Raw genomic sequence first — 13,264 nt, 5'->3', positions numbered from 1 at the left:
AGCCGCTGCAGTGATAATGCAGATCCTTTACCTGCTGTGCCACAAGGTAATTCCTAAGTATAACTTCTTTTTTTTTTTTTTTTTTTTTTTTTTTTTTCGCTGCTATGATTAGCTATCGAATGAGCTGTAACCCCTAGCAGCCACACTGGATCCGACCGCGTCTGCCACCCCACTCCGCCCCAATCGTAACCCACTGAGCAGGCACCGAACCCAACCTCATTCCTAGTCATCGTACCACGCGCCACGACGGAACTCCCAGTATAACTTCTTATAGATAATGAAAACTGCTGATGAAGTACTATGAAGGCATTTATATATGAGAGGAACCTAATTTATCATTATTTTTTAAATTTTATTTATTTACTTATTTTGCTTTTTAGGGCCACACCCACGGCTAATTACACCACAGCTCACGGCAGCACCAGATCCTTAACCCACTGAGTAAGGCCAGGGATTAAACCCCAAACCTCACGGTTCCTAGTCGGATTCGTTTCTGCTGTGCCATGACAGGAATTCCTATTTTTTTTAATTTTATTAATGATTGGAATTCCCACTGTGGTGCAGTGTGTTAAGTATCTGGTATTTCCACAGCTGTGGTGTAGGTTGCAGCTGCAGCTCAGATTTGATCCCTGGCCTGGGAAGTTCCATATGCCATAGGTGTGACGGAGAAAAAAAATATTTTAAGTTTTGTTGAAGACTTAAAATATTATCTTAATTTTTGGTGTACAGCAAAGTGACTTAGTTGTGTATAGATATAAATATATATATATATTCTTTTTCATATTCTTTTCAATATGGTTTATCACAGGATACTGAATATAGTTCCCTGTACTATACAGCAGGACCTTGTTGTTTATGAGGAGAATCTAATTTAAATTCATGTCCAAGAGAAAGGGAAGATCTTTGCAAGTTAAGAGTAGAAAATATGCAGGGATTATGAGGTGGAAAAACTTTCCTAGAAGGCTAGTGTGGGTTACCATGAGCAGTGGGGTTGGGGGGGTAAGGTGAATTAAAGAGAGGCAAGGGCCATATCCAGAGCCTTGGGGACCTCATTCCATGGGAAAAGGAAAGCCTTTGAAGCAAAGAGGTGTGATCTAATTTACATTTTTAGAAGGCCATGCTGATGTCAATCATTGAGGAAGTTATTAATTTAATTTTTGTCCTCCCATTTTCTGGAATATTACACAGCTATGTAGAAAGAAGAAAAAAAGAGAAAGGGAAGTAACTATATTAACTGGAGAGAGTGCCCACGATATGTTATTAGGTAAAGAATAAATAAGTGAATCATAACATGATATGTTATGTATAATATTACCCATGTTTTAGAAATAAAAAGGAATCAGTATTTATGTATAGCACAGAAAAAAGGATAGGAGGATACAAACACATTAGATATTTAGTGTGTGGTTGGTTACCTTGGGGGATCGCAATTGGAAAGGGGTGGAGGGGAATAAAACTTTCACTTTATAAAAGCGATCTTGGAGTTCCCATTGTGGCGCAGCGGAAATGAATCCGACTAGGAACCAAGAGGTTGTAGGTTTGATCCCTGGCCTTGCTCGGTGGATTAACGATCCGTCGTTGCCGTGAACTGTGGCATAGATTGCAGATGTGGCTCGGATCCGGTGTTGCTGTGGCTGTGGTATAGGCCGGCAGCAACAGCTCCGGTTCGACCCCTAGCCTGGGAACCTCCATATGCCTCGGGTGTGGCCCTAAAAAGACAAAAGACAATAAATAAATAATAAAAGGTATCTTGATCTATTGTGTGTATGGATTTGTTTTATACATTTAAAAAAATAGATCATTCAGCTGGGGGGAGAATGGATAGGAGAAAAACAGTAATGAAAATGGAGCAATGTAGAGAACATTTCATTTATCCACATGGTGGTTCTGATTGTGGTAGCAGTAAAGATAGAAAAGAAGTGGTGAGTTCAAGATATATTTCCTGAAACTGAAACAATAGGATAAACGTTGTTTGTGATAAATGGGATAAGGAGGCGTTCTCTTGAACAGCTCTCAGGTTTTCTGATTTAAAAGGCCTTGTAGATGGTAGCTACTTTGGCGAAAGGAAAATGGCTAATACTGAAATTTTATCTGTAGAGAAAAGAACAGCTTCATCTGAAAAATAACAGTACTTCAGGGAAATAATGACTGCCCATCTGAGACTGGTGAACTTGAAAATAATGCTGATTGTATCTTACCCACCTAAGTGGTTTTCCTCTAATAATGCTTTTCTGCTTTGTTTCTGCCAAAGAAACAACATTCAGCCGGGCTTATCTAGGCTGGGGAAGGAGAATGAATACAGGCAACATTGTGGGTTGTTCCCCATTTTTCAACCTTCATAAATTATTATTACATGAGTATTTGAAATAAACAAAAATTTCCAGTTATATTCTTAGTATATAGTCTCAAATATAGACCTACTGGGCCAAAGGCAATGATCACTTTTACCCTGTTATGCCCAGATTGCTTTAATATTAATGAATATTACTGCTACTTTAGATACGGGACTTTTTTCCCAACTATATTGTTATTATTTATCTTTTCTAGTTTTAATTATTTAAGGGGTATTTGAGTGCTAAATATTGGGTATGTGGATGTGAGCAAAGTGCTAAGCTCCCTCAAAGATCTTAGGGTTTTAAAAAGAAGGCAGAAAATAAGTAACTCTACTTATATGTTGTCAAAGTATTAGGAAGAAAAAAGAACAGAGTAATAGATATATCAGGAGAGGATTTACTTTGGATTGGAAAGCCTCTCTAAAGAAATGACTTAATCTGAAGTTTAAAGGATTGGAAGGAATCAATCGATCATCAGGGGCTTGCCATGTGCCAAGCCCCTGATGCGGGAATGAATTTAGCACATTCCAGGAATGGAAAGGTAACCCGTGAAGTTGGGGCATGCAAAAGCAGAGTCTTCAGAGATGAGATTATGGAAGAAGGTAAAATCCAGACTAAGAAGGGTTTTAGGTGGAATTTGGATTGTATTCTAAGTAAATTGAACAAGGTTTGAAGTGAAGTGACATAATCAATTTATCTTTTCAAAAAATCAGAGTAGCAGCCATGTGTAGAATGAATCAAAGATGAGAGGCAAATGTAGAAGTGGAGAGACCAGTTATGAAGCTACTGCAAAGGTGCAGCCTGCACTTTGTTTATCATCCAGTCTGGAGAGAATAGTTTAGACTATGGCAGGGTTGGGACTAGAATGAGGTAAGGGAGGCACTTGCCTTGGGCCCAAAATTTAAGCAAGCACTCAAAAATGCAGTAATCAAGGTAGGTATTTGATATACAACATTTAAAATCAAAATTAATGTAAAAAAATCCATGATGAACAAAATATTAAACTGTAAAATAAAGGCAAAAATCTTACTCTGAATTGACACAACCCTGCTTCATCATTTTCTTCCCATTAATTCTGGCCTGGTTCCAATTTTTTTTTTTTTTTGACCAAGATAAGTAACTGGCTCACAGGTACTTTGCTGGTTTGATTTTTTTAATTTATTTTTTTAATAATGTAAATTTTTTTTTTTTTTGGGTCTTTTTAGGGCCACACCCGTGGCATGTGGAGATTCCCAGGCTAGGGGTTGAATCAGAGCTGTAGCCACTGGCCTACCCCACAGCTAGAGCAACACAGGATCCGAGCAGCATCTGCAACCTACACCACAGCTCACGGCAATGCCAGGTCCTTAACCTACTGAGCAAACCTGCATCCTCATGGATTCTAGTCAGATTCGTTTTCTCCTGAGCCATGGTGAGAACTCCTGCTTTGATTTTTTTTTTAATTTTCCATATTAGAGGAAATATAAATGGCCTATTAATATATGTACTACCACCAAACTGTTCTACTCCTGGGTGAGTGTGTGTGTGTGTGTATGCCATGAGATTTAATGGCAGCATTAATAATAGCAAAAGCACTGGAAACAACCCAAATGTCAATCAATAGTAAAATGGATAAACTGAGTAATTTAATGCAGTATAATACTATACAGTAAAAAAATTAACTGCAGGTACACATTTCAATTGCAAAGAATGAATTTCAAAATCAAAATATTGGGCAAAGGAAGAAATTCACAGATGAATATATAACAGTAGGATATATTTTACATAAAGCTCAAAGATAGGCAGAACTAAATAATATTACCCATGGATAGATATAGTTAAAATTACACAGGAAAACAAGGAAATGTTTTATGCAAAATTCAGGTCGTGGTTACCTCAGCATAGGGAAAAACAGACATGACCTTGGAAGGTTACATCAGAAACTTCTAAAGAACTGGTGCTACTTCTTTATCGCATGGACCTACAGGTATTCACATTACTATTATTTTTAAGAGATACAAATGCAGGTTTCCCCTGATGAGAGACACCAAGTCTGAATATTTTTGCAGGCTGCTTTCACTAATCATTCAAGAAATCGATGATACCTCTCTTATTCAACTTCTCCACTTGTGGAGATAAATGCAGTATAATTTACAAAATGGACAGATTAAAATAGAAAGTACGTATGATCACTCCAATAAATGCAGAGAGAGCTTTCAATAAAAGTCTATGTTCAAATATTAAAATATGCATTTTAGCAAAACAGAAGTAGAAAGGTATATCCTTAATCCTTAAAAAACTTAGAGCAAATATTACACATAATAGTGGAATTGTAGGGAGTTCCCATTGTGGCTCAGCAGAAATGAGTCTGACTAGCGTCCATGAGGACACAGGTTCGATCCCTGGCCTTGCTCAGTGGGTTAAGGATCTGGCATTGCTACAGCTATGGCATAGGTCACAGACGCAGTTCATATCTGATCCCTGGCCCAGGAACTTCCATATGTCGTGGGTGTGGGGAAAAAATCAATAGCATTCATATATATATATGTGTATATATATATATATGTATATATATGCGTGTGTGCATATATCTATATCAGCAACGTTAAAAAATGCACATGACAAAATAGTAGGATTTGTTAAGTTTGGGTGATGAGTTTTTAACAGAGCTATTGGGATTTCTGGCTTTTGGTAATAGTGTGCAAGATGCATCTGACCAATATTTCCCCTTATTGTGCACAGGGAGAAGAGGCACACACACACCACCAGTGCTGCATAGTATAAATGCAAAATCAAATTTAGTGGGGAAAGCATACTGGAGGTGCAGCTCAGCATTCTTTAGTCCTCATTATACCACAAAGACACATGCTTAGGCCTGGCATAAAGACTGGCTATTTCCCCCAAAAGGGGGCTTTCCAGGTGATGGGCCAATCCTATGATGTTTTAACTACTTATACAGAATGGGAAATGGGGAACATCTAGGCAATTATATAACAACGAGACCCTCCTCATTGGGGAATGATCTGTTAGAAAAGAGAAGCTTCGGGAGTTCGGATTTGATGACAGCTTTTTTTCTGTTGTGATAACTGGGATCAGCTGAGCCAGCTTTGTGCTGGGCTGCTTGCTGATCAGCTATTGCAGCAAAAGTGCTGCGTAACAAATTATCCCACAAATGCATTGATTTAAAAGAATTACCATTGATTTTCTCTTACACAACTACAGGTCAGCTGAGGGTCAATCAATGCATCTAACCTGGGCTCATCCTGGTGGCTCTGCTTCCAGCTGCAAGTCCAGCTGGGCTGAAAGGGCAGCAGTTTCCTGAGGAAAGATGTTCTCACAGCAATGGCAGAAATAGATGCTGGAACACAAGCCCAAATACACAGGCACATTTGGCAACATCTCCGTAGCCAAAGTAAGTCACACAGCCAAGTTTAACATCGGAAGAGCTGGGAAGCAGACTCCTCTTATAAAAGTTGGGTAGAATGAATATCTGCTGAGCAATAATTCGATCACAATACTGCAAGAAAGACAGGAATGAATCTGTAGGACCAACCAGATTTGTCTCTCTTAACTTTCTGGCTCTTAAGGCCTCAATAGATATGAGTCCTTTTATTCTTTCACCAAAAACAACTAAAAAAGAAGTTGGATAAATACCCGAAGCAGGAGTTCCCGTTGTGGTTGAGTGGTCAATGAACCTGACTAGTATCCAGAGGACTCAGGTTCGATCCCTGGCCTTGCTCAGTGGGTTAAGGATCCAGCGTTACCCTGACCTGTGGCATAGGTCACAGATACGGATTAGATCCAGCATTGCTGTGGATGTGGTGTAGGCCAGCAGCTACAGATTCTATCCAACCCCTAGCCTGGGAACCTCCATATACCGTGGGTCCGGCCTTAAAAATACTATATATATCAGAAGCATTTGCTAAAAAGCATCAAAGACATAACAGTATAGTAAGCCTTGACCTGGGAAAGAATTAGAGCTTAAAGAGATGAATTGAGGGAATTCCTGTTGTGGCTCAGTGGGTTAAGAACCCAATTAGTATCCATGAGGATGCAGGTTCGATTCCTGGCCTTACTCAGGGAGTTAAGAATCTGGTGTTACTGTGCCTGTGGTGTAGGCCCGCAGCTGCAGCTCCAATTCAACCCCTAGCCTGAGAACTTCCATATGCTGCAAATGCAGCCATAAAAAGACCAAAAACGATAGAGAGAGAGAGATGAAGTTATTTCTGTCCAAGGGGCATTTGCTCATACCAAAAAAAAAAAAAACAAACCAACAAAAACAAACATCCGAGAGACAAGGCTTTGAAAAATTCCGCTCGTGTTAAATATGCTAAAGAGCTATGGCGTTTACCCTGGAGCCATTTGCTAATCTGAGCGGAACAGCTGAAAAGTGAAGTGGCTTCGTGGACACCTAGGGTTCAAGGGAAGGGGTGGAATTCGACACGTCTGAAGGTGGAGACCCTCTGCCCTTGACTGAGACCCTGAAATGCCCTACTTGATGAAGTAAGAGTAGGTATCCTCCAGTGGGTCATTTCAGTAAGCCAGTCTTGCCCTTGACTACTCATGCCATCAGGTACCTGATAGAAGAAAACAAAAATTCCCTGGAGGAAGGCTACATTATCCCAGCTTTTAAAGTATTCTAAAAAGTCATGTTTAAAGTAAAATGTCAGGAGTTCCCATTGTGGCTCGGCAAAAATGAATCAGACTAGCATCCATGAGGACGTGGGTTCGATCCCTGGCCTCCATCAGTGGGTTAAAGGATCCAGCGTTGCTATGAGCTGTGGTGTAGGTTGCAAATTCGGCTCACATCTGACGTTGCTATGGTTGTGGTGTAGGTCAGCGGCTACAGCTCCTATTCAACCCCTAGCCTGGGAACCTCCACATGCCACAGGTGCGGATCCCCCCTCCCCCCAAAAAAAGACAAAAATAAAATGTCTAACAAACAATAAGAGATTATGGAATACTCCTCAAGTCAAACCAATGCAGGATTGAACACCAGTTGCCCGCTACAGTCAACTCACTGTTAATGTGCCCTTTTTTTCTCTTCCCTATCTCACCTTCCATACTTCTGTACTTCTTGAAATCATCTCTGGCGTAACTACTTTTACCCAAGTTCTTACCTCTGAGTCTGCTTCTAAAGGACTCTAAGGTTCTGCTACATGCAAACAGTCACGTAACACCCACCATGATCAAGATACAGGACAGTGGGAGTTCCCCTTGTGGCTCAGCGGTAAAGACCCCAACTAGAATCCCTAAGGATGCAGGTTCAAACCCTGGCTTTGCTCAGTGGGTTAAGGATCCAGCATTGCCATGGTGTATGTTGCAGAGTTGTCTCTGATCCCGTGTTGCTGTGGCTGTGGTGGAGGCTGGCAGCTATAGCTCTGATTTGACCCCGCGCCTGGGAACCTCCATATGCCACAGATGCAGCCCTCAAAAGACAAAAAAAAAAAAAAAAAAAAAAAAAAAAGATACAGGACAGTGCCCGAGCCTTGTAAGTTTCCTCATAATCCTTTGCAGTCAATCCTCCCTTTTTTTTTTTTTTTTTTTTTTGCATCTTGGAGTTCCCATTGTGGCTCAGCATGGGTTAAGGACTCAAAATAGAGTCTGTAGGATGCAGCTTTGATCCCTGGCTTTGACCAGTGGGTTAAGGTAGCTGCGTTGTAGGTGGAAGACGCTGCTCAGATCTGATGTTGCTGTGGTGGTGTAGGCCAGCAGCCGCAACTCCAATTCAACCCCTAGCTGGGGAACTTCCATATGCCACAGGAGGGGTGTAAAAAGACAAAAAATTTTTTCATCTTGTTGATTTTATTGCGTGGAAGTTAAAGAGGATTTATTATGTATGATTGAAACGGCTTTGTCCAAGAAGGACCCCAGGGAGAATCTCATTGGTGTCTATTGCCAGGATTCGTACAAGTCTGATGCCTCTGGGAGACCGAGAGATGGCAACCAAAATTCTACCTGTAGAAGATCACCAAAAATCTCCTGAGGGACCTGATGAGCCTGCAGGGAAGCACCTAGCTTTTACCAAAGCCTTAGTCATTGGAAGGCCATGGGAATGATACTGACTCATGTTTATTACTCAGATCTGTGCCCTAGTTCAGCCTCCTCCATAAACTCATATCTGAGTAATGCTGGCACCCAAGTGCAGGTGTATGTACTGGAGAGAGGAGGAAATGTGAGCTATGAGTCAACACTGAAAGAGCAATGTCTCTAAAATCTCTGTGTGACATTGATATACAAGCATCATGCTTTAATACTCATTCATAAAGCGTGACATCCAAAGCACACTTGCCCAGAATTCAGAGGAGCTTTGGCATCTTAAAAATTCTAGCATATCTTCCATGATGATGCACAGAGAGGAAGGAGATGGCAACCCAGGGAGGTGACAGCTTGGTGAGCACCAGCAGCCATGATGGGAGCCTTTACCTGGCTTGGCAGGAAGCAGAATTCTGAACCACCACTGCTGCTGGGGTCCAAGGAGTAAACAATATAGTGCAAAGATTAAGAATTTGGATTTTGGAGTCAAACAAGACTGGATTGAAACCTCAAATTGTATCCTATCCTACCTACATAAGGTATGCTGATGTGTGAACTAATGGTGGGTATTGAATTTTAACAGTTCTTTCATTCATTCAATGAACACTTATTGAGGGCCTAAAATGCACCAGGTACCACTGAGGATATGGCAGTGGACAAAGCAAATGAGTTCAAGGGCTCAGCTCCCTCTGTGCTAGTATCACAGTATCACTCAACAGGCTTTCATGGTGTTTTACTGTTTCCAAGTTAGAGACCCTTTGCTGTCTTCCACCAAACTCCCTTTGAACAAGTGGATTTGAAATCTACAACTCTGGGGGCGTCCCACCATGGCACAGTGGAAACGAATCCAACATGAGGACACTGGTTCAATCCCTGGCCTGGCTTGGTGGGTCGGGGATCTGGGATTGCTGTGAGCTCTGGTGTAGTTTGCAGACGAGGCTCGGATCCCACATTGCTGTGGCTGTGGCATAGGCCAGCAGCTGTAGCTCCAATTCGGCCCGTAGCCTGGGAACTTCCATATGCCGTGGGTGCAGCCCTAAAAAGCAAAACAAACAAACCAACAAACAAAAAAACTGCAATTTTTCCCTGGATACCTTCATCAATTTCCTTTTGACTCTCTGCCTTCCCCTTCTCCTGCGTATAACCAGCTCCCATTTTTAGGGAGAAAAGAATCCAGACATTTATCCTCCAAGAGCACTGCTAACTTTGTGAGAAGAGTTATCTAAACCCCAGAGACCAGTGCAGGCAGCTGTTAAGTACCTTTGCCCTGCATTTTGCATTTCTGATCCTGCATGATGAAACCAAGTCTACAGCCCAGTGTTAGAGGTTCTCACATTTAGGACCCCAGTTCCGGGGATCTCTGCTCTTGTCCTTATTTCTGTCCGAGGCTGGTCCCAGTTCTTGTATGTTCAGTGTATCAGTTGGGGTTCTTGATGGCAAAGAACAGTGATGGACCCTGGCTAATGTAAGTGGAAAATAAATTTATTAGAAGGACATTGGATGACTCACTCAGTTGGCTGGGAAGTGAAGAACCAGTCTTGGAAAACAGGCAGGAACCAGGAGACTGGCAGCTGAAGCAGTCTGGTGAAGAGAACAAATGTCACAGGCATCAATCACATCCATCACCATTGTTCTGCATGGCTCAAATGGTACTGTTGCCTCTGTTGCATACTGCCACAGGGAAATCTGATGAACCCTTCCTCCTTGTATCACTCGCTGAGTCCTAAAAAGAACATTTAGGCGTTGTGGCGCCATGGAAACAAACTCAACTAGTATCCATGAGGATGCAGGTTCCATCCTTGGCCTCACTTAGTGGGTTAAGGATCTGGTGTTGCCATGAACTGTGGTGTAGTTCGTAGATGCTGCTCGGTTCCGTGTTGTGGCTGTGGCTGGCAGCTGCAACTCTGATTCAACCCCTAGCCTGGGAACCTTCATATGCCACAGGTGTGGCCCTAAAAAAGAAAAAAAGAAAGAAAGAAAAAAGAACATCTAATTGCAGAGCCTAGGTCACATGCCTGGTCTTCAGCTGTCCAGATACTCAGCCAAAACTTCATGGCATACTGGTATTTTTGCTTTGTTGACAACAGCTTCCCCTGGCTGCTACTTCCCCAGGTTGAAAGTGTCAGGAGTGGTAATGGAGGTGCAAAATTGTGTTGGCAAAGAGGCTTCCATGGGTTTCACGCTGACCCTGCTCAGACTGATCATTGCATAGCCATCCTTTGGCTATTGTTATCCTTTCTTTTTAATTCAAGGCTTGCCCTTAGTTCCACTGTAACTCCCCTGCCCTGTACTCTGCCTCTCATTTGGCCATGTTTCTCTGCAGCACTCTTTGAACCTGTTCATCCTGCTGTGTTTTCATAACTAAGACCCTTCTCTCAGCCTTAATCATTTAAACTTGTAGTCCCATGTTCCAAACCTTTTCCAGCCTTAAGGCTTTTGTGCAATGGAAAAATCTGTGCACATGTAGCTAAAGTTATTTCTCTTCAACCATGTCGTGCTGCCAACCAAACACTTCACTTAACTCTTAAACCAATCTACTCAAAAAGAGAACATTCCCTTCAAAAAATCCAGTTTAATTTTGCATGTTACAAATTTCTGCTACACTTCATTGTCCTCCCAAAAAATCCAGTCTAATTTTGCATGTTACAAATTTCTGCTACACTTCATTTTCCTCCCAAATTACTAGAGATTTTAAATCTTTTTTCCTTTTTTCCCCCTTTTTGGCTGCCCCATAGCATATGGAGTGTCCGGGCTAGGGGTCAGATCCAAGCTGCAGTTGCAACCTATACCACAGCCGTGGCAATTATCCTTTTCAACCCACCGTGCCTGGCCAGAGATCAAACCTGTGTCCTGGCACTGAAGAGACACCACAGATCCCATTGTGTCACAGCAGGAACTCCTCTTTCTTCCTTTCTTGAATTTGAAAATAAATGTCCTTAAAAAGCTTTCAGGAGTTCCCCTCATGGCACAGTGGGTTAAGGATCCAGTATTGTCACTATAGTGGCTTGACTTGGGTTGCTGCTGTGGCGCTGGTTCGATTTTTGGCCCCAGAGCTTCCACGTGCTGCTGGCATAGCCAAAGAGGAAAAAAAAAAAAGTTTTCAAAGAGCTTTTTTTTTTTTTTTAGTGTTTACCTGATATTATTTTCCTTATGTGGTTTATATGTTTAGGCATGTTTTTTTCAGTATTGTTTATAGTAGCTTATAATTATTTATAAAAGTAATGCCCAGTGATAGTAGCCTAGCTAAAGGAATGTGAGTATATACAGATAGTAGAATTCTGTATAGTCATGTAAAGGAATGATAACAGAGCCATGATACTGATATGGAGGCATGTCCGTCATGTCATGGCATGTGAAAGAAAGGAGAGACCAGAAACCTGTGTGTGGCATATTACCATTTGTGGAAAGAGGTTCTTTGTATATGCCAAGCATATCTCTAGAAGGGCATGCGAGCAATTATAATAGCCGTCCTCTCTGGAGAAGGAATCTGTTAGTGGGGCGCAGAGATGAGACGGAGAGATTCTTTTCACTGCATGCTGAATATGGTACTAAAATAAAATAAATTATTTCTACTGGAGGAAAATCCAGACACAGAGACAAAAACTGTAATAATTTATGATTCATCTGAAAGGCCTTGAGAAACAATTCCCTTTAAAGGCTTTGGGTTTGTGGCTTAAAATATTTTCTGATTTCTCCTCTGGGTTTGATTGCCACAAAAACATTGGGGAAAATGAGATTTGGGGGTTCACTTTATTTCTTTGGGGAGGCTGGCCTGCATTTTGAAAGAACCATTTGAGGACACAGGGTTCTAGAACATGGGGGTTGGATATTTAACCTTCTGTGTTACTTGCTCTCCAACAAGTATTTATTGAGCACCCATGGGGTCACCAGGCCCACTGCTACCCACTGAAGTGGCTCATGTGCTACAAACAGATTTCATACGCTGATGAAAATAAAGTGGCAAAAATATAAATTTGACCATGATAACTCTTGCTTCATCACTGTGTGATTTTCTCATTCCAAGTCCTTGAAATGCCAGTAAAGAGACTTAAAATTTTTTTAAATTTTTTTTTTTTTTTTTTTTTATTCAGGCACATTTTCTTTCTTCCAAATGATGCCTTTTTCTTCTTCACAATATCCCAATACATATCAAATAGTTTTTAAGAAACCAGGATCCCATTTTCATGGCACAAGCTTTGTAGAACAAATCAAGTAATAAACTGCAGAAGATATCAGAAAAATTTCTATTGACATATTTTAAATATGTATATATAATTTTGTTTCAATAGTTTCTTACAAAATTTACTTGGACCTGAGGGGTTTCAGCAAAATAACGCTTCATGTTAGGAAATAAAATCATTCTTTTAGCCTCTTTTTCCCACTTGGCACTCTATAGACATCTAGCAATGCTCTGAAAATCCATCTCTTCAGTTTTTTTCCAAAGGTTTAGACAACTGTTTCCACCTTGAGACATTTGTAGAGACTAAATAAAAAGCAGAGTCACCGAGACAGAAATATCTGGAACTTCACTCAGCCAAGTTGCAATTGTAATGTTCATCATCTTTCCACTGGAGCAGAGCAATGAAAAAGAACACGCGCAAGCCGCAAAGGAAGCCATCAAGAAGCCACTAGGAAATCTGACCACAAACGCCTAAGAACAGCAATCCCAGACTATATAGTTCATTCATTCATTCATGTATTCATTCGCTTAGTAGTACTGTGGACTCTGGAGTCAGACTGCCTGGGTTTTACCCTTGGCATTGTCCCTTATTACTAGCGGGTGGCTTTGTCCCAATTGCTCAGCTACTCTGTGCCTCAATTTCCTTGTCTGTAAAATAGTATGTAGTACTCCAGAGAGTGGTACTCTTTGCTCTGTGAATAGTGCTTGGCCCACAGTAAACATTATAAAAGTGCTT

The sequence above is a fragment of the Sus scrofa genome, chromosome 18 (assembly GCF_000003025.6).
Source record: "Sus scrofa isolate TJ Tabasco breed Duroc chromosome 18, Sscrofa11.1, whole genome shotgun sequence".
Taxonomy (NCBI): Eukaryota; Metazoa; Chordata; class Mammalia; order Artiodactyla; family Suidae; genus Sus; species Sus scrofa.
The sequence above is the reverse complement of the archived record's forward strand: the minus strand, read 5'-3'. Positions refer to the sequence as shown.